General features: G+C 43.7%; 1 protein-coding gene across 1 annotated transcript in view; it reads right to left on the reverse strand.

Moving 5' to 3' along the window:
- CCR6 (C-C motif chemokine receptor 6) overlaps positions 1 to 25,561 on the reverse strand; it is a 171,091-nt gene that overhangs the window by 90,372 nt on the left and 55,158 nt on the right. The gene's annotated exons all lie outside the window — the stretch shown is intronic.

Consider the following 25,561-nt stretch of genomic DNA (forward strand, 5'->3'; position numbering starts at 1 on the left):
TATCACCCCCATACTACTCTATTTCTCCCTAACTCCTGCAATCCCCCCTCCTAGTAAGGAACTATTCCTCTCCCCCTCCATTCTCCCCAGCCACCTAACCTTCTCCTCACAACTGTTCCTCCACATACAATACTTTTTCTCCAGACACACACGGCCACATCATGTCCTATCCTGCTCCACCTTCTAATGCTCTGTGTTGTGAGTTCATTTTCCCCTTCACTACTGAGGCCCGAGGAACTCCCTCTTCTGGTGAAGAAAGGTAGTGAGCCTGATTGTCAAACACCTGGGGCTGATGATGATGACTGGCTGAGTGGAGTTAATGACTGGATATAAGGCTGCCGACGCCCTTCTGGCCTGCGGGTGATTTCTCTGTGGACTTCTAGGAAACCAGTCTGATTCCTGCTCATCTATAGCTAAGATTTCTGCTTTGCCTTTTTGCATTAGTGTTTTGTTTTCCTTGCTTTTCTGGATTCTGCCATTCCCTGCTGGGGTTAGCTGAATCTCCTTTTGCCTGTTGCTCTGTCTTCAGAATATTCCTGAGTACTGACATAGCTTTTTTGAAGCCTAGCGTCTTCAGGGCCTTTTTTACTGTCAGTTTGTAGGCTCTTATTTTCATAGGGTTTTTCACGGATTGCACACAGCAGCCTTCCTGTCCTTTCCTATCTAAGCTAGCGTGGGCCCCATCTTTGCTCAGTCTATCTTTCTGTCTGTGTTTTGTTCTTTCTTCTTGCTTCACCGTCATTATATGTGGGGGGCTGCCTTTTACTTTGGGGTCTGCTCTGGGGCAGTTTAGATTTCCCTTTCTGTCTTTAGGCTATGTAGTCCTCCGGCTGTGATCGAGGGTCCTAGGGCATCGTAGGAGCCCCCCACGGCTACTGCTAGTTGTGTTGATAGGTTCAGTGGTCTGCAATCCGATAGCTGACAACTTCTCTGGTTTTCTGGACTAGCATTACTATTTTTGCCTCCTACGGTGACTCAATCATAACAGCTCTGTCTACTACTCCTTATTGCTGGCGACGTGTCCCCAAATCCTGGCCCTCCTCAACACATCCCTACACTCACTTCTACCACCCTGCCACGATCCTCTACACATCCTCGCAACCATGATAACCTCATACCCATTCATCCAGCCCCCACTCCCTCAACCCCCTTACCTGGAGCCCTATGGAACGCACGCTCTGTCTGCAACAAGCTATCATTTATCCATGATGTCTTTATCACCAACAAACTCTCTTTCCTCGCCATCACTGAAACCTGGCTTACTCCCTCTGACACAGCCTCTCCAGCTGCGCTTTCCTATGGCAGATTCCATCTCTCTCACACCCCTCGCCCCAGCAACAAACGTGGTGGAGGAGTTGGCTTGCTCCTGTCTGATACCTGCTCCTTTACCCCAATTCCTCTGCCACCCTCCGCTACTCTTCCCTCATTCGAGGTGCACTCCGTCCGCATCAATTCCCCCTCCAACCTCCAACTGGCTGTCATCTACCGCCCCCCAGAACTAGCCATCTCCACCTTTCTCAACCACTTCACCACCTGGCTACTCCATTTCCTTTCTGCTGACATCCCCACCATCATCATGGGCGACTTCACTTCCACCCCGGCTGCCTCTAAACTTCTATCGCTCACGGCTTCCCTCAGCCTCACTCAATGGTCCTCTTCGGCCACTCACAAAGATGGTCACACACTGGACCTTATCTTCACTCATCTCTGTTCCCTCACTAATCTCAATAACTCACCCCTCCCCCTGTCTGATCACAACCTACTGACATTCTCTTCCCTCTCCTCTCCTACTGTGCAACCCCGGCTTCATAAACTCGCTCACCTTCGCAGGAATCTCAAACACCTCAATTTACAATCACTCTCTGAGTCCCTTCTCCTTCTTGCAGACATAGCTTCCCTTCATGACACAGATGCTGCTGCCACTTTTTATAACACCACAATAACAGCAACACTTGATTTGGCTGCCCCCTCATGCAGAGCAAAACTCGAACAATCAACAGGCAGCTCTGGCTGACCAGCCTGACCAAAGAACTGAGACGGGTTTCCAGGGCCGCTGAGTGGAGATGGAAGAGAACCCATTCTACTGAGCACTTCAACACATACAAGCAGTCCCTTGTCAGCTTTAAGTCCACGCTCTCTGCCGCAAAACAAACTTACTTCGTATCTCTCATAACCTCCCTGTCTCACAACCCTAAACAGCTCTTCAACACTTTAAATTCTCTACTCCGTCCCACAACACCTCCTCCCCCTCCTCTCATTTCTGCTGAAGACTTTGCCTCCTTCTTTAAGCAGAAGATTGACAAGATCAGATAAAACTTTGGCCCGCAGCCCCCAATGCCCCTCTTAGCTGCTCAGCCCTGTTCTGCAAAAGCCAGCTTCTCCACCATGACAGATGATCAGCTCTCCACCCTTCTGTCAAGATCACACCTCACCACTTGTGCCCTCGACCCACTCCCGTCTCACCTCATCCCTAACTTGGCCACAGTCCTCATCCCATCTCTAACACACCTTTTCAACCTTTCACTTACAAGTGGTGTCTTTCCCTCATCCTTCAAACATGCCTCAAAAGCCCTCCCTTGACCAATCCTCTGTGTCTAACTATCGCCCAATATCTCTTCTCCCTTACTCCTCAAAACTACTGGAACAGCATGTATATCTTGAACTGTCCTCCCACCTCTCCTCCTGTTCCCTCTTTGACCGGTTACAATCTGGCTTCCGACTGCATCACTCAACTGAAACTGCCCTAACTAAAGTCACTAACGACTTACTAACCGCCAAGAGCAAGCGACACTACTCTGTCCTCCTTCTCCTGGACCTGTCCTCTGCCTTCGACACCGTAGACCATTCCCTCCTGCTACAGACTCTCATCTCTTGGCATCACAGACCTGGCCCTATCCTGGATCTCATCATACCTAACAGACCGAACATTTAGTGTCTCCCTCTCACACACCACCTCCTCACCTCTCCCCCTGTCTGTCGGTCTTCCCCAAGGCTCTGTCCTAGGACCCCTACTATTCTCCATCTATACCTTCGGCTTGGGACAGCTCATAGAATCCCACGGTTTGCAGTATCACCTCTATGCCAATGACACGCAGATCTACCTATCTGGACCTGACCTCGCCCCCTTACTGACTGAAATCCCACAATGTCTGTCTGCTATCTCAGCCCTCTTCTCTGCTCGCTTTCTCAAACTGAACATGGACAAAACAGAATTCATCATCTTTCCCCCATCTCACTCTACCCCTCCACCAGACCTATCCATCAATGTCAACGGCTGCTCTCTTTCCCCAGATCCGCACTCTCGGTGCCTTGCGGTGATCCTCGACTCTGCGCTCTCTTTCAAACCACATATCCAAGCCCTCGCCCCCTCCTGCCACCTCAAACTCAAAAATATTTCCCGGATCCGCTCATTCCTCAACCACGAAATCACAAAAACACTAGTGCATGCTCTTATCATCTCCCGCCTCGACTACTGCAACCTCCTACTCTCTGGCCTCCCCTCTAGCACTCTGGCTCCGCTCCAGTCCATCCTACACTCTGCTGCCCGACTAATCCACCTGTCTCCCCGCTATTCCCCAGCCTCCCCCCTATGCCAGGCCCTTCACTGGCTTACTATTGCCCAGAGGCTACAATTCAAAACCCAAACCATGACATACAAAGCCATCCACAACCTGTCTCCTCCATACATCTGTGACATGGTCTCTAGGTACCTACCCGCACGCAACCTTCGATCATCTCAAGATTTCCTTCTCTACTCCCCCCTTATCTCTTCTTCCCACAACCGCATACAAGACTCCTCCCGTGCTTCCCCCATACTCTGGCACTCCCTGCCGCAACACATCAGACTCTCAGCATCAACGGAAACCTTCAAGAAGAACCTGAAGACCCACCTGTTCCGACAAGCCTACAGCCTGCAATGATCCTCGGTCTACTGAACCACAGCAAGACCTGCTCTACCCTCTCCTACTGTATCCTCACCCATCCCTGTAGACTGTGAGCCCTCTTGGGCAGGGTTCCCTCTCCTTATGTACTTGTATGCCCCTTGTCTTACACATGTTTATTATACTTGTCTATATTTCCCCTTTTCACATGTAAAGTGCCATGGAATAAATAGCGCTATATAAATGCATAATAATAATAAAAATAATACCTTGTAATTAACCACATCCTCTATTCAGTGTGTGTTGAGAAACTGAGGAGATGACGGGCAAAATACACGCCATATGTACAATACCCTGCCCTTGTATCATAACTATCACACCTGGCCAGGTGAATACACATGAGTTTTAACCTGCAGCGTTGCTTCAGTCTGCATATATTTCTATCAGACTGTAGCGATGCTGCAGTTTACCTCTTATGTGTATTATCCTGCCCATGTGTGATAACCTTCTGAAGTCTGGATGCATTACTTTTAGCGTCCTCACTTCAGCATGACACCAGGCCTGGGTATTGTATTAGTTGTATAAACTTTATTATGTCTACTGTCTGCGTTCAAACTGAAGCCACAATGATGTTACAACAAATAATATTTATAGTCACAGTGTTAGGTGTCATAAATAGTGAGGGATGCAACTGCAGTCCCAAATCACTATTGTTAACATCATGCCAGGTGACACAAAAATTATTTGTATTATCTCCACCGTCGCAGCAAATTGAACTCAAAGTGTAGAGATGATAAACATCATACAACTTGTGTGTATGTATAGTCACCTGGTCAGGAGTACTAGTAAATTCATGATGCACAAAACACAGCATCACTAATTCACTGGTACACTGGGCCAGATGATTATTGTATTGAAGTGTAAGAAGACAGAGTGCACTCGGTACAGGTATTAACACAGTTAGGCTTTTAAGAAGTCTGACATGGGCCGGAGGTTGTATGGCAACCAGTTCAATTTCCCCATGCCACGGCCTCTTCCCAATACCAGAGGTCCGCCACAGCCCTTTGTAATGGTTGGGGATGAGGCATTCCAGATGTGCCAAAACCTGCTCAAGCCCTACTCCAGCCAGGACTTGGACCACACCAAAAGAATTTTTAATTACAGGCTGACCAGGGCCAGAAGAACTGTTGAGTGTGCCTTTGGTATACTTGTCTCCAGATGGCGCATTCTCAGCACAGCCATTAATCTCAAACTGGAAACAGTGGATGAGGTGGTGAAGGCCTGTTGTGGTTCTACATAATTTTATCATGGTTAGACAGCACCCGAACTTTGAACTCGATGATGCATCTCCTAACCCATTGCCTGAATATACTCAGCACCCTCTCAGGTCATCCATTGAAGTTGGCCAAATGAGGGACCAATTTGCGGCCTACTTCAACTCAGATGTGGGACGGGAGGAATGGCAAGATCAAATGGTGTAACAAAGTTTTCTTTTGTGTGTATGTTAATACACACAAAAGAAAACTTTGTTACACCATTTGATGTTGTCAAGAGAAAATCTAAGCATATGTGAAGAATTCAGCTGTAAACTGGGTCTATATAAAGAATTTCCATAACACAAGCCCACTGCTGTCCCATTGGTGGAGTCTGTTGCAAGAATTTTTCAAGGATTTTTCTCCTGTGATTGTGACACCATGCGCATAAAAAATGCAAACGCATGGAAAAACGCATAAAAACGCATACCAACGCAGCGCTTTTTGTTGTAATGCGCATGATTATGCAATGAAAAAACGCAGCATTTACAAGCGTTTGTAAGCGTTTTTTGCATGCTTTTCATGTGTGCTCGAAACACAGCGCAAAAAGGCATAAGTGTGAAACTAGCCTAACTATACAAAAATTATACAGTGTGATTTTTTTAAGATTATGTCTCACACAGTTGAAGTGTGATAAAAATTACAGACCTCTCTATTTTTTGTATGTGGGAAAAGTTGCTAAATCGGCAGTGTATCAAATACTTATTTCCCCCACTGTATAATGCCGGGTGCATTATATACAATGTTATGAGTCAGAGTGAATCCTTCAGGTGTACTGGACTCCTCTTTAAAGAGATTCCGTCAGCACATAATGACTGTTCAAACCAAGCACTGGTGTTCGGTGCATCATTTACATACACCTTCCCACCTGCTGGTTTCCATCTATTTCCATCCTTCTCTGGCTCTATGAAGCCAGAGCTGTCAATCAAATTAGAGGGGAGAGGTGGAGATTGAGGGAAGACAAGCAGGACTTCTTTTGAACAGCCATTTTGTACTGAAAGAGACAATTTAAAGGTAACTTGCCAGCTTAAGAAATGGTATTTATCTGCAGATATGGGGTAAATCTGTAGGTAAATAGATTTTTAAAGCCAGTTTAGCTGGCTTAATGGAAAAGCGTTGACTACAGGGAGAAAATTAGGTTTTATTCTCCCTGCCACCATTCACTTCCTGTCATAGGGTCGATGCAAGGAGGGTGACATTACAGTCACCACTAACTACAAAATGAGCGTGCTGTAATAACGTCCCGCCACCTTGATTGTAACATCGCCCAGGGAGCCCAACCTCAGGCTGGGTTTCAATGAATGACTATCATGGCAGCAACACATGACAACCCATCAGCAACCCACAACTGCATTACAGGTGAGCTGATGGGAACTGGTTAGTGCATGCATTGGCCATCATGCTATTTAAATGCTGCTGTCAGTGATTGACAAGGGCATTTAAATACTTAAAACAGCAACAATCAAGGCGAGCTCTGATAACTGCTGTTACAGGCAGATGCCAGCTATTTATCACAGCCGATATCTGTCTGGTATGGAGTCAGCTCAGCTTGGGAAGGCGCTCTATAAAAGAACATCCCTAAGGTGACAGCTATGTCAAGGTGAGCAAATTTCACTTTTTTGTTCCTAAACATGGAAAGCCAAAAGGAATTCCATAACACATGTGAAAGAGCCCTTATAGTTTAAGTAAATATGCCCAAACATATTAATGTTTTTACACACCACCATGCATTGTTACATACATACATCTTAAAAAAATACATTTAATTACAGATACACAGACATATCTGCAGACACGCACAAACACGCAGACACGCACACCCACATCAGTACATAAATAATCACCTGAACCACCATCAGTATATGGTACATCAATTACAATGTTAGGTCAACCCTATATACGGCCAGTTTCACACGTCAGTGGCTCTGGTACGTGTAGTGACAGTTTTCTCACATACTGGAGACACTGACACACATAGACACATTCTAATGAATGTGTCTATGCAGATGTCAGCGTGTTTTCACGGACCGTGTGTCCGTGTGCAAAATATGCTGACATGTCCGTTTTTGTGACAGAAAAAACTGACGGCGCATCCGAGTCTGAATAGGTGCATACCAAAAAAACAGCTTACATATCAAAATAAGGAAATGGTTGCACTCAATTGCGTTAAGGCATATCAAATGTGAAATATATGAAATGTGAATAGCATAATGGCTTTTGGAATTTAGAAAAAACATGAGACACTTAGCACAAAATTTGGCCAAAACATGTGAGCCCATTCACCAACGTCAAGGTGATCTCATTGAATGGGTCCCTATTCTAACTGCCTCATGTGAACTACTGGCTACTACTGCACCTATTCAGACTAGGATGTGCCGTCAGTTTTTTTCTGTAATTTGTATGTTAGCTTTCTGACTGAGCACTCCGCCCTTCATCAATCTGTGATTTTAATTACATCCAATCACTTTTTGGTTCCTATCTTCCTATAAATATAGGCTCTATCTTGTTATTAGCCAGTAGTTCACATGAGGCAGTTAGAATAGGGACCCGTTCAATGAGATCACCTTGACGTTGGTGAATGGGCTCACATCTTTTGGCCAAATTTTGTGCTAAGTATCTTATATGTTTTTTCTAAATTCCAAAAGCCATTATGCTATTCACATTTCATATATTTCATATTTGCTATGCCTTAATGCAATTGAGTGCAACCATTTCCTTAAATAACAATAATAATAATAATAAATTTTATTTCTATAGCGCAGACATATTCCGCAGCACTTTACATTTCAGAGGGGATTTGTACAGACAATAGACATTACAGCATACCATTAATCACATAGATCATAACAAATACCAAGAGGAATGAGAGCCCTGCTCACAAGCATACAGTCTATGAGGAAAGAGGTAGACAAGAAAGGTGGGTGGTAACGGATGCCCTGATTGTATGGACCAGCCATAATGTTAAGTGTGTAACAGTACAGACACAGAGGGCTAATGGATGCATAAAGCATGTGGGAACATGATGCGGGGAACCTGGTTATGGTAAAACTTTTGGCTGTGCCACACAGGAATACATGAGGTTAATGTGTTGAGGCGATAGGCCAGTCTGAATAAATGCGTTTTCACGGCACGCTTAAAAGTGTGGGGATTGGGGACTAATCGTATTGACCTGGGAAGTGCATTCCAAAGAATTGGCACAGCACGTGTAAAGTCTTGGAGACGGGAGTGGGAGGTTCTGATTATTGAGGATGCTAACCTCAGGTCATCAGCAGAACGGAGGGCGCGGGTAGGGTGGTATACTGAAACAAGGGAGGAGATGTAGGGTGGTGCTGAGCCATGGAGGGCTTTGTGGGTGAGGGTAATAAGTTTATACTGAATTCTGGAGTGGATGGGTAGCCAGTGTAATGAATGGCACAAGGTAGAGGCATCGGTGTAACGATTGAGTGAGGAATATGATCCTGGCTGCAGCATTCAAGACAGATTGGAGAGGGGAGAGCTTGGTAAGAGGGAGACCGATTAGAAGAGAGTTACAATAGTCGAGACGAGAATGAATAAGAGAAACAGTAAGAGTTTTTGCAGAGTCAAAAGTAAGAAAAGGTCGAATTCTAGAAATGTTTTTGAGGTGCAGATGACAAGAGCGAGCCAGTGATCGAATGTGGGGGCAAAGGAAAGCTCGGAGTCAAGTATGACCCCAAGACAGCGGGCATGTTGCTGGGGAGTAATAGTGGAACCACACACAGAAATGGCAATGTCGGGTATAGGTACATTTGTCGAGGGAGGAAACACAAGGAGTTCAGTCTTTGACAGGTTCAGTTTCAGATATAGTGAGGACATGATGTTAGACACAGCGCTTAGACAATCAAAAAGCTGGCGTGATGTCAGGAGAAGAAGCGTATAATTGGGTGTCATCAGCCTAGAGATGGTACTGGAAACCAAATCTACTGATTGTTTGACCAATAGGGGCAGTGTACAAGGAGAAGAGGAGGGGGCCTAGAACCGATCCTTGAGGAACCTCAACAGTAAGACGAACGTGAGAGGAGGAGGAACCGGCAAAAGATACAGTAAAGGAGCGGTCAGAGAGATAGGAGGAGAACGAGGAGAGAATGGTGTCCTTGAGGCCAATGGAACGGAGCATAGTGAGGAGGAGCTGATGATCCACAGTGTCGAATGCTGCAGAGAGATCCAAGAGAATTAGCATGGAGTAATGACAATTTGATTTAGCTGTTAGTAGATCATTAGAGACTTTAGTGAGGGCAGTTTCAGTAGAGTGTAAAGAGCGGAAACCGGATTGGAGAGGGTCAAGAAGAGAGTTATGAAAGAGATAGCGGATAAGACGGGAGTGGACCAGGCGTTCCAGGAGTTTAGCGATGAAGGGAAGATTAGAGACAAGTCTATAATTAGCGGCACAGTTTTGGTCGAGAGATGGTTTTTTAAGTAGTGGATGTATGATGGCATGCTTAAATGAGGAGGGAAAGATACCAGAAGAGAGAGAGGTTAAATATTTTAGTTAGGTGAGGGGTGACAGCAGGGAAAAGGGACTGGAGGAGATGTGATGGAAATGGGTCACTGGTGCAAGTGGTTGGGCGAGAAGATGCAAAGAGCCTGCTTACTTCTTCTGTGACTGGTTCAAAATCAGAGAGCGAGCTAGATGCAGTGGGGGAGGGAGGACAGTGCATGGTATGAGGTGATTGGGAGATAATTTCTTGTCAAATCTGGTCAATTTTTTCTTTGAAGTAATTGTCCAGATCGTCAACTCAGAGCTTCGTGGTTGGGGCCTGTACTTTTGGGTTGAGTAGAGAATGAAAAGTGTCAAAGAGACGTTTTGGGTTATTGGACAGTGAGGTGATGAGGGTGTTGAAATAGGTTTGCTTGGAGAGGTGAAGGGCAGTGTTGTATGTTCTAAGCATAAACTTATAATGGATGAAATCTTTGTGTAGATTGGATTTTCTCCACAGACGTTCAGCGCACCTGGAGCACCGCTGCAGGAAACGTGTTTGCAGGGTGTGCCAGGGTTGTCGCTGTCTGTGTTGTGGTGTTCTATTTATAGGGGTTGCAAATTCATCCAGGGCACTTTGAAGTGTTTCATTGTAATGCTTCAATGCGGAATCAGGACATGAGAGGGAGGAGATAGGAGCCAATGAAGACTGCAAGTTCTTCATAAGTTTCTGGGTGTTAATGGCCTGTATATTTCTAAAAATATGGACAGTGGGGATGACCTGAGCAGCCTTGCAGTTCTTGATAGAGAATGAAAGAAGATTGTGGTCAGAGAGCGGGAGAGGGGAGTTTGCAAAATCATCCACTGTACAAAACTGAGAGAAGACCAAGTCGAGGGAGTTTCCGTCTTCATGCGTTGGAGAATTAGTAAGCTGCGAAAGGCTAAACGAGGAGGTTAGAGATAAAAGGTGAGTGGCAGATGGGGAGAGGGGAAGAGCAATGGGGATGTTGAAATCTCCCATGATGAGGGTAGGGATGTCACAGGAGAGAAAATGTGGAAGCCAACTGGCAAAATGATCCAGGAACTGATGGGAGGGTCTGGGAGGACGATACACCACCTCCACTCGCATGGAGAAGGTGATGTAGAGTCTGACGGCATGGACCTCAAAAGAAGGGAAGACTAGTGAGGGTAGTTGAGGGATAACCTGAAAGGTACATTTTGGTGATAGGAGCAGACCAACGCCTCCACCTGCTCTATTTCATCTTGGGGTATGAGAGAAATGTGGTCCCCCGTAGGAAAGAGCAGCAGCAGCAGTAGTGTCTGACTGCTGGATCCAGGTTTCAGTAAGAGCCAGGAGGTTAAGAGAATTAGAAAGAAAAAAGTCATGAGTGAAGGAGAGTTTGTTACACACTGAGCAAGAATTCCAAAGTGCACAATTAATGTCAATTAATGCCATTAATTGATATGTCCGTTTTTGTGCTACAGCACGGATCACACGGACCCATACAAGTCAATGGGTCCATGTAAACACGCACCGCACATGGATGGCGTCCGTGTGCTGTCCATGTGTGGTCCGTGTGGGTATTTCAAAATATAGGGTTAAAGTTGAAACCAATTGTATCAATACCAGCCAGGTGTCTAGACATTGCCTGCAAAAAAGTTGTCTCACAGTCTGGACAACATTTTTTGGAGTGAAGTGAAGTTGGTCTCTTCTCACAGTGGTTGGAAGTTTGTTGTTTGGTCATTTTGCACAAAATTATGGCCGCAAGTGTGGACACAGAACAGCTTATATGTCTGGTGGAGCAACATCCCGAACTTTGGGACACTTGAGCTGACGGATACCATGACAGGCTGGCCATAGAATGTGCTTGGTTTGCTGTAGCTGAACAGCTCTACCCCAGACCTGCTTGGGCCACATATTCACCAGCCAAGCAGGCAAAGTTTGGTAAGTTACCCCATAGAAGTTCCTTTTTAACATTCAAATTCCAAAATGTTTTCATATGAAAAGATTTTACATGGTTATTTACTGTATTTTTCGGACCATAAGACGCACTTTTTCCCAAAAAATTTTGGAGGAAAGTGGGGGGTGCGTCTTATGGTCGCAATATACTCACACTAGTGCGGGTGCAGCGTGGCTCTGTGGTGTGGTGGTGGCGGCGGCGGGCTGTGCTCCGGTGCAGGGGCAGCAGCTCCCCGTTCTCCGTGGGGCAGAGGCTCCGCTGGCATTTTCTCACAGCCCGGAGGCCCACGCACATCCTTAGCTGCCATGTTGCGGTGGCCTCCGGGAACGTGGACGCCGGGAAGATGGCCGCCGGTCTGGGGACGGCGCATGCTCAGGTACAGATCTCGTTCCGAGATCTCGGGAGACGAGATTCAAATCTTGGCAACGAGATCTCGTCCCGAGATCTGCATCATCATCCCAGCCTGCTATGCACCCATTGTGCCCCATTGTGGACTACTTACCACCATCAGGATGGCACTTGCTCTTTAGCCAGAGTCATTGTAAGCCTCTATGTGTTGCAGCAGTAGCCTGTTTCAGTGCACCAGTATTATTGCAGGCGTGTTTGATTCTTATCGCCTTCACTCTAATGAGTAGTGTAGGCTTTTTGTGAGACATTTGAATTTCATTTACTTTCAGTTTCACTTCTAAACACATTTTGCCTTTGTAGCCCAATTTGTATGCAGTTTGGGAGCGCGTTACATTATTTTCTCATTTATCTACGGTTTATTTTGACAGTTTGAGCACAGATTATGTCTAGGTACCACCAGCCCATCTCTTGTAGTGGTCAGCACCTGTGTATTTTTTAGTGTTTTGATAATTTTGTTAAGCCATCATGATCCAAAAACAAAACATTAGGAAATACAACATAGCTGAAAATCTTATGTTGGTATTTAAGTAATATTTTAATGTTGTGCTTTATGATATTTTTTCTTTTTTAACACTTTACCAACAGTTGATTTGGTCAAACGGCATTGGCGCTCAGCAAGGGACTAGTTCAGGCGGGAATTTAATCCCCTCCCCTACACCACCGGTGCTTCCAAGAAGAGGCAATATGTGTACTACCGCAATTTATCTTTCCTAAGGCCAAGCTTGGAGCTAAATCCGTAAGTGACTCTGTCTGTTTGCCAAAACATAATAACCTTACAACAGCAGTGTTTTTTATTGAAAAAATTACTTTACAGAAATGTTTTAAAAGGCCCCCAAAAATTGTGGACCCAAAGTTCCATAATATAAAGAATGTTCAAATTTTACACATACACACATGGATACTGCATGTGAAAATTTGAAGCGTTTCCATATTCAACACCTACCTTCACATGTTTGCCCAAATTACCACAATGTAACTAGTTAGTTGATTTACTGTTTGTTGTCAATTATTTATATTTATGCCACAATGTCTTTTCTCCTAGGACGTATGACAACCTGGATGACTCAGATGATTCGCCCACCCCAGACAGATCATTGGCATGTACCTCAGCTTCGGAGACCGAACCCCCAGCGGACCCCACTCCACCAACACAGCCTGAACAGGTGTCTGATGCCGGTGAAGCCTCCACTGATGGTGCTCAGGGAAGCACACAACAATCTGGTGAAGAAACATCACAAGCAGCAGCCCCAGCACCACAGGCAGCATCAACATCATCAGCCCCAGCACCACAGGCAGGATCAACAGCCAATGTCCCTAGCTATCTTGCCCACACTCTCAGAGATCGACGAAACAGGCGACATGAAGACACACGAATGTTGCCTGAGCTGATTGATGCGCAAGTTTTAACTATCATGAATTCCCTGATACCCGAAAATTCAGTTGAGCGGTTTTGTAGGTCCCTCTCCCCCTGCCTAGCAAAAGTTCCTGAAGAATGGCAGGAACGTGTCCGTGCTGCTATATTGACCCTCATTGCTGCATGTAAGGGAGAGCAGGAACCCAACCATGTTCTAGGGCCCATAGAACAATGGCGAGCTGGCCAGCTTCCCATACAAATGGCATCTGATACCAACATCAGAGATGTGCCAAATGTTGGAACACTATCCTCACAGGCCAAACCTATTACAGCAACACAGCAAGCTGAGAGCATGGCTGCATCCATTCCTGTGCCTACAGCTCCTTCCTCTAGACAACATTATGGCCCAATGTCCGGCCCTTATTCTGGCCCTCCGTGTTATGATTGGGCCACCGAGGAGGAGAGCAGGACCAAGCTAAGCCACAGAAAACCAGAGAGGTTGGTAACAAAGTAGATTGCAGACCCCTGATCCTATCCACACAACTAGCAGTAGCAGTAGCCGTGGTGCATACCTACGATGATCCTAGATGCCTCGGCACAGCCAGAGAGCTAAATAAGCCTAAAGCAAGAAAGGGGAAATCTAAACTGCCCCGGAGCAGACCCCAAAGGAATAGATAGCCCCCAAACATATATTGCCGGTGAGACAAGATGAAAACACAAACGCAGGCAGGAAATTAGACTGAGCAAACGATGGGGCCCACACTAACTAGACAGAACAGGAAAGGAAAGACACTGTCTGCAATCACGCAAAAAACCCTGCAAAAAATGTCCAACACGTCTGAAAGAAAAATACTGAAGTCACACGACTTCGCCCACTATATCAGCACTCTGGTATATTCTGAAAGCAGAGCAAAAAGAGGCCAATCTAATAAGGGACAAAAACAAACTGGCACAAGCAGTAACATATGGATGGAGATTCAGCACAGCCCCAGCTGGGGCTGGCTGACCACACAAAACTGAAATAGACAAAACCATATCAAATGTGAACAATAGCAAAAGAACACTTAGCTGAGCATGCAGGGACTGAGCTTGAAACTAAGACCTCAGGAGGCAAGAAAAAAATCACCAGCAGGGATAGAAGGAGTCGGCTGTCTTAAATCCAGTCAGAATCTCCAGATCTCCAATCGTCCTCCTCATTATCAGGTGGCAAGCCTCTGTTAATCAGATCAGCTCCATTACCTCCAGTAACCACCAGAGGGAGCCCAGAAAGAGAACTCGCAACCCCTCTGTCAATATAACCAGCTCCACTACCTTCACTAGTAACCAGAGGCAGGCTACAAAGCGAATTCACAACACCTCCGGCTCCTTCCTTGAGCCAACATTATGGCCAAATGTCGGGCCTTTATTCTGGCCCTCCTGCTCCTTCCTCAAGCCAACATTATGGTCAAATGTCTGGCCCTTATTCTGGCCCTCCAGCTCCTGTCTCGAGCCAACATTATGGCCAAATATCTGGCCCTTATTCTGGCACTCCTGCTCTTGACTCGAGCCAACATTATGGCCAAATGTCCGGCCCTTATTCTGGCCCCCCTGCTCCTGTCTCTAGCCAATGTTATGGCCAAATGGCCGGCCATGCTTCTGGGTCTTTAGGTCCTGCCTCAAGACATTCTTCGCAAAAAATGTCGAGCAGTTTTTTGGTTCCTCCTTCCCGTGCCTCCAGACATTATGGCCAAGGGTCTGCCCCCACCAGCACCTACAGCCAACAATCTCAAAACGTGCCTTCTATCATCTCTGTGGGGGATAGTAGTGCTGTTAGTTTTGCCCATCCACAGCCCTATACTCTACTATCAAGGCAGCAGACACCTGTGTTTGAGCATTTTGTTACACACAGCCATTTGACAAGAAGTGAGAATACTACATCACAATCCTATGCCAGCCAGATATCTGAGTCAGAAAAACTTCAGTTCCACCACAACATGTCCAGTCACCTTTTTTGGGAGTGTCTTTGTAACCACAACCTTATCCACCATCTCCATCTGTTTCCCTTAAAATGTTCACATCCACACCTCATCAAACACCAACACTCCAGGGCCAATTGTCTAAAGGTGAAATGGGCACACACTCTGCCAGCCCAGAACATGAAAGCACACTCAATCCCAGCGATGAGGCTTTCTCTAGTCAGAGTGATTTAGTTAATTTGTAACTAATATTGCTAAATATGTAGAGTACCCAAAAAATGCAGCCAGAACAACACTCCCAAAAATTATAAAGGTGCTTCGTTTTAATAGGCCATCACATTGAGTTTTTGGCTCCTGTTTAGCCTTTCAGTATCTGTAATAGTTTGGATATCGGCATAAATGTTTGGTATATGTCTGGGTGTGTGTGGGCTTGCACCCTTTTTATTTTGGGGGGGTTGGAGGTGAGGCTCTTTTGTTGTATTGTAAGCTAAATACATAGCTTTCTATTTTTTCATTTTGGAATGGAAAACACATTTTGAAGCCATATGTTGGAACCAAAAATAAATAATTTTGTTAATTGTTCCTGTGTGTTTTGTTTTATTTTTACAAATGAATCTGTTACATCATACAGGCATCAAAACATTCACATTTAGTACATAGTTTATTGTGTAAAAACTAAAATGTAATGGCACACAGCAATTGCTAAAAATGTAGATATAACAGATCATGTTTATTAAATGTGTGTATGTTTTGTTCACATTACTGGAAATATACTATAATTAAAGAAGGTACAATCATGGGCACACAGTTTGTTCACACTTTGACTGTTACAGCTCATTCACACTGTAGTGTCAACTTGTGAAATGCTACACAAATCCTAAAGTATTGGCATTTACACCTATGTTGATCAATGATAGTGTGTGAATTTATTATTTAGCTAGCTTGCATTGGCTTAGGATACTAATGAAAACAAGCTTCAGCATGCTGCTATAGTAATTTTTAAGAAAATGACAACACACAATAGAAGTCTCTGGCTCAAACAAGTTCAGCAATTAAATACTTACATTAGGAGAGTGCTGTTGGTATTGGACACACCAATTGCATTGTCAAAGGTGGCAAATCATGTGCTGCAGATAGTAAGCACAATGACAGCTTGCAATATCAATGACATATATGTATGTATTGTAAGTGTGTACAGTACATACAATAAAATATATATATATATACTGCAACACTGAAAATGTGATCTAATTGATCAGCTGCAGCTCTTGTAGACTTCAGTATATTGGTTGTACTATGAATTCATTGAAAACCAGGATGAGAAAACACATATCCGATGCTAAAAATTTACCTTTGGTTGGAGCTTCAGTTGTTTTATGCCATTTCTCTAAAGTGCATAGTGGTAATTTATCTAGCTTCTCCTTCATGGGAATTGAACAAGTAAAAAAACCTCTTAGAGGGGGGGACTTACGCAGGAAGGTTCTAGCTAGAGAAAGTAAATGGATTTTTGAAATGGGTACAAGAACTCCTTTAGGATTTAATAGCCGTACAGATATTATTCTACATTATTGAGGTTTCAGTGGAACATATTTTATTTATGTTCAATAAATTTTATTTTATTTTATTTTTTTTTTTGTACAACCTCTCCACTTTGTTTATTCTTTTTATCATCCTATTATATCATGCCATTATTTAAGATGTTTATTTGTATTTTTTATTACTTAAGAAAAAGTTGTCTATTTTGTAGCAATGCTGTTAGTTAATCCTCAGTAGCGAATTGGTTAAACCCTTTTTCTGCACATATGTTTGTAATCATTTGCACTAATTTTATTCAGGATTGCCTTTTATATGGCTCCACATACAAGGAGCAGATTAGGTTTGGACAGTGAAGAAGGCGGATTAGGCCGCCGAAACGCGTAGTCCCATTTGCGCTTATTTCTGCCATGCACTCTGGTTCCTGATCCTTGTGGGTCATCTTTTTAACCTTGTTGAAGAAATAAAGAAAAGCATCATTTTACTCCAACCCTGGTTTGCTGAGTTCTTGCTGGATTTTCTTTTTGTTCATATATATTAGACAAACATATGTTGACACTATACATACATAGATGTATATATTTTCCACACTCACAAGGCAATCATTACTCTGGCTGGTTGGGTGCTAGAACATCAAAAGATGACAAAATAGAAGACATGCTTTGCACACAGTTCAAACATTTCTAATGTGCAGATATATATATATGTCACAGCCTCAGGTGTGCTACACTATTGAGCTTGGGAAAAGGCAATTTCTATTGTAATCATCAATGTCAGTATGTATGTTCAAGCTGATCGTCATGTGTCACACTCACATTCCAAACCACACACAATGCTTCAGGGTGTTCTTTATTTTGGCAGACACATTCTTTCTTGCTGCCAAAGCATACTTTACTACAAGTAAGCATTAGCCTAAACCAAGACATAAATTAACCAAAATGAGGTATTAGTTATTTGGTATAGTTAACCATAAGACTTTGAGAAGGCCAGGTATCTGTTACCAACATAAAATTTAAGGCCGCAGCCAACATCAAGGGTCCTCATTGTCTTGTGAGTCCCTAACCAAATTATTAGCCAAATGGCACAAAAATATCATAAAGACACTTAGAAAATTCAGACATATGTAAAGCTAAGATTAGTTGTTCAGCTCAGTTTGCCATGGCACACTACCCTCTGGTGTTAGAAAATAATCAGCAAAAAGATTCCTGACTTGAAGGCCAGACTGAGCAACTTGGGTAGCACGCTAACCTCCCTCTGGTAATGTCACATTTACCACTCTCTCCCCATCCAAATCATCCAAGGATGGTTCTTATTTTCTTGAAAAATTATGCAAAATCACCGCTGTCTTTTTGACTGCCTGGACATTGTCTGGATGCATCTGGATTTGTGTTTCAAAGATACGCCATTTACCAGTAAAGATCCCAAAAGCACACTCAACCAATTGACGTGCTCTCATCAATCGCATGTTAAAAATTCGCCTACGGGTGTCCAAACGTCGACGTGGAAATTGGCGAAGAACATGCCTGGACAGTGCAAAACAATCATCATCAACCATAATAAATGGTGCAGGTGGGGATGAGGCTCCTGGAAGCAAACATGGTTGGGGAATATTAAAATTTTGCTCAGCAAGTCGCCTAGCTAATCTGGAAGATCGAACGATGCGAGCATTAGAGGCACTCCCATATGCCCCAATGTCAGCAATTACAAAACAGTAGTTGCTGTCAGCTACAGCCAGCAGCACTACCGAAATATATTTTTTGTAATTAAAGTAATGAGACCCTGATTTTGGTGGCTTCTTCACACGAATGTGTTTACCATTAAGGGCACCTATGCAATTTGGAAACTCTGTGGCTTCCATGAACCCCTGGGCAATCCTCACCCAGTCTTGTGTGGTTGGCTGAGGCATGAATCGGTTCTTCAGCTTGTCCCATATGAGATCACAGGTAGAGCGCACTATCCCGGATATGGTTGACGTTCCAAGGAGGAACTCAAAATGGAGGGAAGAAAATGAACTGCCAGTAGCCAGGAATCTGTTCACAAAACAATAGTTTAGGTGTCTAACAATACTAAAAAGGTACAGAATATGATGGAAAGGAAAACAATACTAACATAGTGAAGCTCAGACAGCACATATAATCATAAAAGATATGTTGATTAAAATCTAAAGAACAACCATGAAGGAAGCACACAGGTGTAAGTTAGAATAGACAGCTCCGAAATTTTGCATGTTACTATTTTGGGTGAGGGTAATAAGATTAGGTTAATGGTAATACGTCATAGCCAAATTGTTTTTTGGCCTGTAGTTGTAGGAAAAAGTTAAGCAAGACATGTATGGCAGTTTAAATAATGTTTGTTGCGTAACCTAGGGAAATCAAACATTACACAATATAATGTGAAAGCTTGAGACAAATGTGTGATTTACAAAAGTTACCTCAAGGTTACTAGCAAACGCTCCTCCGGAGAAATGCTTAGTCGCATGCAGGTGTCTTGTCTGAGAAGGTAAGGACGCATAAACTCAAGAATTGTGTCAAATCCAGAAATGGATAGGCGACAAAAAGTCACAAACTTCAACGGGTATTGGCGAAGTTCAACATACAATTTGGTAAAATGACCATCTGCCCCATGGAGTAATAGTATAGGGTGAACCCATAGTCTTTTTTTTCCCCGTGGTTCCTCACCAAGCATATGTTGGCGAATTCCAAAGCGACGTGACACAAGCCATGCAAACCACAACAACGCCACAAACACGCTTTGCAGTATCACCTCTATGCCGATGACACGCAGATCTACCTATCTGGACCCGACCTCGCCTTCTTACTGACTGAATTCCCACAATGTCTGTCTGCTATCTCAGCCTTCTTCTCTGCTCGCTTTCTCAAACTGAACATGGACAAAACAGAATTCATCATCTTTCCCCCATCTCACTCTACCCCTCCACCAGACCTATTCATCAATGTCAACAGCTGCTCTCTTTCCCCAGTCCCGCACGCTCGGTGCCTTGGAGTGATCCTCGACTCTGCGCTCTCTTTCAAACCACATATCCAAGCACTCGCCTCCTCCTGCCGCCTCAAACTCAAAAATATTTCCCGGATCCGCTTATTCCTCAACCTCGAAACCACAAAAACACTAGTGCATGCTCTTATCATCTCCCGCCTCAGCTACTGCAACCTCCTACTCTCTGGCCTCCCCTCTAGCACTCTGGCTCCGCTCCAGTCCATCCTACATTCTGCTGCCCGACTAATCCACCTGTCTCCCCGCTATTCCCCAGCCTCCCCCCTATGCCAGGCCCTTCACTGGCTTACTATTGCCCAGAGGCTACAATTCAAAACCCTAACCATGACGTACAAAGCCATCCACAACCTGTCTCCTCCATACATCTGTGACATGGTCTCTAGGTACCTACGTGCACGCAACCTTCGATCATCTCAAGTTCTCCTTCTCTACTCCCACCCTTATCTGTTCTTCCCACAACAGCATACAAGACTTCTCCCATGCTTCCCCCATACTCTGGAACTCCCTGCCGCAACACATCAGACTCTCATCATCAGCGGAAACCTTCAAGAAGAACCTGAAGACCCACCTGTTCCGACAAGCCTACAGCCTGCAATGATCCTCGGTCTACTGAACCACAGCAAGACCTGCTCTACCCTCTCCTACTGTATCCTCACCCATCCCTGTAGACTGTGAGCCCTCGCAGGCAGGGTCCCCTCTCCTTAAGTACTTGTGTGTCCCTTGTCTTACACATGTTTATTATACTTGTCTATATTTCCCCTTTTCACATGTAAAGCGCCATGGAATAAATGGCGCTATATAAATGCATAATAATAATAATTTGAAATAGACATATTTGTGAGGCCTAAGGAATAATAACACACAACCCTAAGCTAATATGTCATTGTATTAAACTTTTTGGGCAATGTTTAAAACACTCATCACTAATGGCTCACACCTTTTCCAGTTTAAAGCATTAAATTGAACGCATTAACCTTTCATTTGGACATAGAAACCTTAGGTTTGGTTACGTATTCACACGGACAGCACACAGATGACACATGGACAGCACACGGATGAAAAACATGGCCACCCGGATCGCAAGCGGATGACACACGGATGGTATACGTGTCCACACAGACACACAGACATGGATTGCTCCAGGACCATGTTTACTGGTACCAGAAATATCTGGACGTGTGAAACTGGCCTACTTTTGTATAGCATGAACCTACAACTCCCAGTATATCGTTAAAAATGGAGATACTGGGAGTTGTTGTTTTTCAAATAATTTTTATTAATTTTTCATAAGGGAAGGAAGGGTGAACAAAAGGGAAAAGGGAATAATATAAAACTTAAGAACTCTTCTTTTATAATAAATGCTTTGCAAAACGTCATACAATATACTTCATAAACATTAAACATTTTACTGTGGTATTTATCTTAATAGTATTAAACTAAAGACTAAGCTAACCTAACACTACTACCAATCCAGACTTAAAGCTTAACCTTAGTCGCATTCCTGTAGGAACCGTAAGCAGCTTATTGTAACTACAAAAATTTTGAGTTCCACCGAGCCCACTTTGTGTGGTATTTATTCAAAGAATTGCTATTAAAAGCAAATCTTTCTTCTGTGGAGCTATGGAAACGTAATGTGTCTAGAATATCTGAGAAGGAAGGGATATCTGATTTTTTCCAAAAAAATGTTAATGAATATTTTATAGTAAAGGTACTGTCACACTTAGCGATGTACCAGCGATCCCAACCAGCGATATGACGCGGTCAGGATCGCTGGTGCATCGCTAAGTGGTCGCTAGTGAGCTGCCACACAGGCAGATCTCACCAGCGACATCGCTGGGGACGGGGGTCGCTACTTACCTGTCACACCAGGCGATCCTGCGTCTTCCCGCCCGGCTCCATGCTCGTCGCTCGTCTCTCCACAGGAAGCACCGCAGGAAGCTGACGACGAGAAGCGGTCCTGAACTTTTTTGCGCGATCAGCGATTACCAGCGGGGGAGCGGGTCGCTGGTAAATATCAGACACAGCGATATCACTAGCAATATCGCTATAACGTCACAAGTTATAGCGATATTGCTAGCGATATCGCTTAGTGTGACAGGCCCTTTAGAAAGATGTGAATCAATATATATTTGGTTGAAGGATTGATACTCTCCATATCTAAAGAGAGAAGTACCATCTGCGGGGTTACTGTAATTTCACTATCATATAAAGTATTAATATGGATTTTGACTTCCTCCCAGAGGATTTTTATTTTTTGACAGCTCCACAAGATATGATATAAATTGCCTGGGTTTCCACATCCTCTCCAACATTGGGATGAGATCTCCTGACTAATATGGGATAGCCGTATAGGCATATAGTACCATCTTTATAAAAGGACTCCTGTAAGGCCATAGGAAATAGTAGACTTATAGTTATGCCTAATGGTGTACTCCCATTGTTCTGGTTGAACTATAATATTTAAATCAAGCTCCCATTTGTGCATATAGTTGTTTTTTGAAAAGGACGTATCTTTGTTAAAATGTGAGTAGATATTTTTAATACTCCATTTAAACTTATGACTAATATTAACTAGTAATGAAGAGACAATTTCCAGATTCTTAGCCCTGCTGCGCAACAGCTTTTTTATATTCTCTTTTACGGTGAAAAAAGAATATATTTCTGACGAGGGCAGATGATATTTGGATTTAAGCTCACTAAAATTACTAAACTCTTTCCCATCTCATAAGTCTCCAACTTTTTTTATGCGTACCTCATCCCAGGTATCTGGTATTGAGAAATTGTAAATCTGGGCCAAGAAGGAAAGAGGGAGTCTTCTAATCATATCCTCCTTATTCTCTTTCCTATGTAACTTAGTCAGAATGTTCCAGGCCGAGAATATGGCCTGGAGGATTGGATGGTGGTGCTCCTTCTGCCGAGATTCCAATAAGTAACTGAAAAGAAGTTTTGGAATGGAATTATAATTTATTTGGGCTCTTTCTATATCCAGCTATGCTGGATGCGAACTCTCTTTGAACCAATCCTGACTGAGTTTGATGAGTGTCGCTTGGTAGTATGACCAGATATTGGGCAAAGCGAGTCCGCCATGTCTTTTTGTTTTGTATAAAATATCCGCTGCAATCCTTGCCTTTTTATTTTTCCATACAAAGAGCTGAATTAAATTCTGAATTTTTGTTATAAACCAGACTTGTATGTTTAAAGGGATAGTTCTAAATATATAAAGAATTTTTGGTTAGATGAAGACCTTTACCACTAAAATTTTTCTTAGTAGGGTCAGGTCGTGAGTTTTGAATCTATGGAAATCTTTGGAAATAGTTTTAATAAAGTTATCTATATTGGTGGGGATAATGGATTTAAATTTAGTGGTAATAGTGATACCCAAATAAGTAATTCCCTTTTCTTCCCATACAAAATTGGATTGCTTTTTGATTTTTTCGATTACCGTGTTATTTAGATTGAAGGGTAGAATTTTTGATTTCTCTGCATTGATCTTAAAGTAAGAAACTTTTGAGAATCGGTCTAGGACCTGGGTCAAAGCTTTTATTGAGTTTATTGGATCTGAGATTGAAATGATAAGGTCATTAGCAAAAAGTGTTTTCTTATGCTGACATTGCTGTGTTTTGATGCCAGATATAGAATTATGACTCCTAATTTTTTCAACCTGGGGCTCAACAGCGAGGGCAAATAGTAAGGGTGATAATGGACAGCCTTGCCTAGTGCCATTTGAGATGTGGAATTGTGTAGAGAGATGGTTGTTAATATAAATTCTTGCATTCGGTTGAGAATACAGGGAAAAGATTGAGGAGATAGATTTATTATCAAAGCGAAAATTAAATAAAGAAGTTTTTAGATACTGCCAATTCAATCTATCGAATGCTTTTTCTGCATCAGGACTTACGAGCATATGTGACACCCCAGAGTCCGGTTGTCACAGTGACATTACCTCCCTCTAATGGGTAAAGTCATGCTTGGAGGCAGAAAGGGACCCCCATGCAAGGCAGCATAGATTTCATCACAATTTCCTGCTGCAAGTCAGAAAAGGGAGATGCCTTATAAATTCCGGCCAGCAGAGGGGGTTGGTGAGTCAGCTAGAAATCAGCTGAGGGGGTTGTCATGGAAACAAAGCAGCTGTGAGCTGTGAGAGAAATGACATGTCAGTTAAAACGTGAGGTAAAGAGATCTTTCTGGAAGATCCTGTCAGATGAAGACAGGGAGCTGATCTTTGAAGAGGGAAAGGACAAGAGCAGAGACTGAGAGACTCAAGGGAAGCTAAAATACTGCATATAGCAGACTCCTGAGTGAAGCGCTAATAAAGAGAAAAGGGACATCAGAGTCCTAGGCTGACAGGAGCTGAACGCCCTGATAGCCGAATCTGAAAGTACAGGGGATTGTAAATTCCTGTACAAATTGAACACCTGAGGGCACGTCAGCAAATAAAGAGCCCGGGGCTGATGGTGAAGAGAACGGTACCCGTGGAATAGGCTCACGCTGACAGCCATACAGGTTAGTGGAACCATCATGAATAGAGGGCCGCAGCATAGTTATATACAGCGGAGACCCACACACATCGCGCAGAAAGGAAGGTCCAAAATCCCCACCTGGCAAGGAGGATCCCCTGAATGCCTCCAGGCGAGCCGGACTCATTCCATCACCTGTATGTGGTACTCCGGAATACAACCAATTACCAGTAAAAGGTAAAGAAACTGCACCTCTCTGTGTCTTTCTCTCATTTCTCTGCACCCCAACGTTCACAGCCATTTTTACTATTTATTTAACATCTTTGCCCTGGGACTACAGCCCTACCTGTGGAGGGCCACAACATCATAGCTGCGCCCAACATCCATCTCAGAGGAACAACACTGGAGCGCTGGTCACCTCTGACCAGAATACCATAGGTGACGTCACGTATTTCACCATCTAATAACTTTATTTTAATTTTTACCACATAAATACCACACAACATTCCCCTATTTTAATTACTGGATGCCTCTGGGCCACGGACCGGGTCGTCTCCACCGTGACACCGTCCCCCATTGAAGTCGACGGGCCCGGTACCAAGTACCCCCAGGTCCTGCGGAGCGCTCCACATAGAGGGGATGTTATGATGTCTTTATCAGATTAAGCAAATTTATAATTCTTCGCCTCCCATCTGAGGCCTGCCTGCCCGAAATGAAGCCAATTTGGTCTTTTCTAACCAGGTAAGGCATGATATTTTTTAGACGCTCTGCAAGGACTTTGGCATATAACTTAATATCGCCATTTATTAGCGATATGGGTCTGAAATTTTGGACTTTTTCCATGTCTCCAGTTTCTTTTGGTATCATTATTATAGATGCTTCCAACATGTCTGCAGGGAATGCTCCTAAATTCGATGCATGGTCAAAAAGGGTTTTCAAATGAGGTGAAATAATATCTGAGAATATTTTAAAATATTCATTTATAAATCCATCTGGGCCAGGAGACTTCAGTGATTTAAGTTTGTTTATAGTGCCTGCTATTTCTTTCACACTGAAAGGTGAATGTAATAGCTCTAAATCTGAGGGAGTTATCTGTGGAAGGTTTAGATCAGAGAAGAAAGAGTCTATGGCAGCTTGATCTGGGTTAGGCATTGCAGAGTCAGACTTTAGATAATAAAGCTTGCTAAAATATTGTGAAAATACATCTGCAATGTCCGAAGGATGGTGTTTAAGATGTCCTGAGGAAGATCTA

This window comes from Dendrobates tinctorius, unplaced genomic scaffold (assembly GCF_039654945.1).
Source record: "Dendrobates tinctorius isolate UK_male_01 unplaced genomic scaffold, ASM3965494v1 ptg000293l, whole genome shotgun sequence".
In the NCBI taxonomy this organism is placed as follows: Eukaryota; Metazoa; Chordata; class Amphibia; order Anura; family Dendrobatidae; genus Dendrobates; species Dendrobates tinctorius.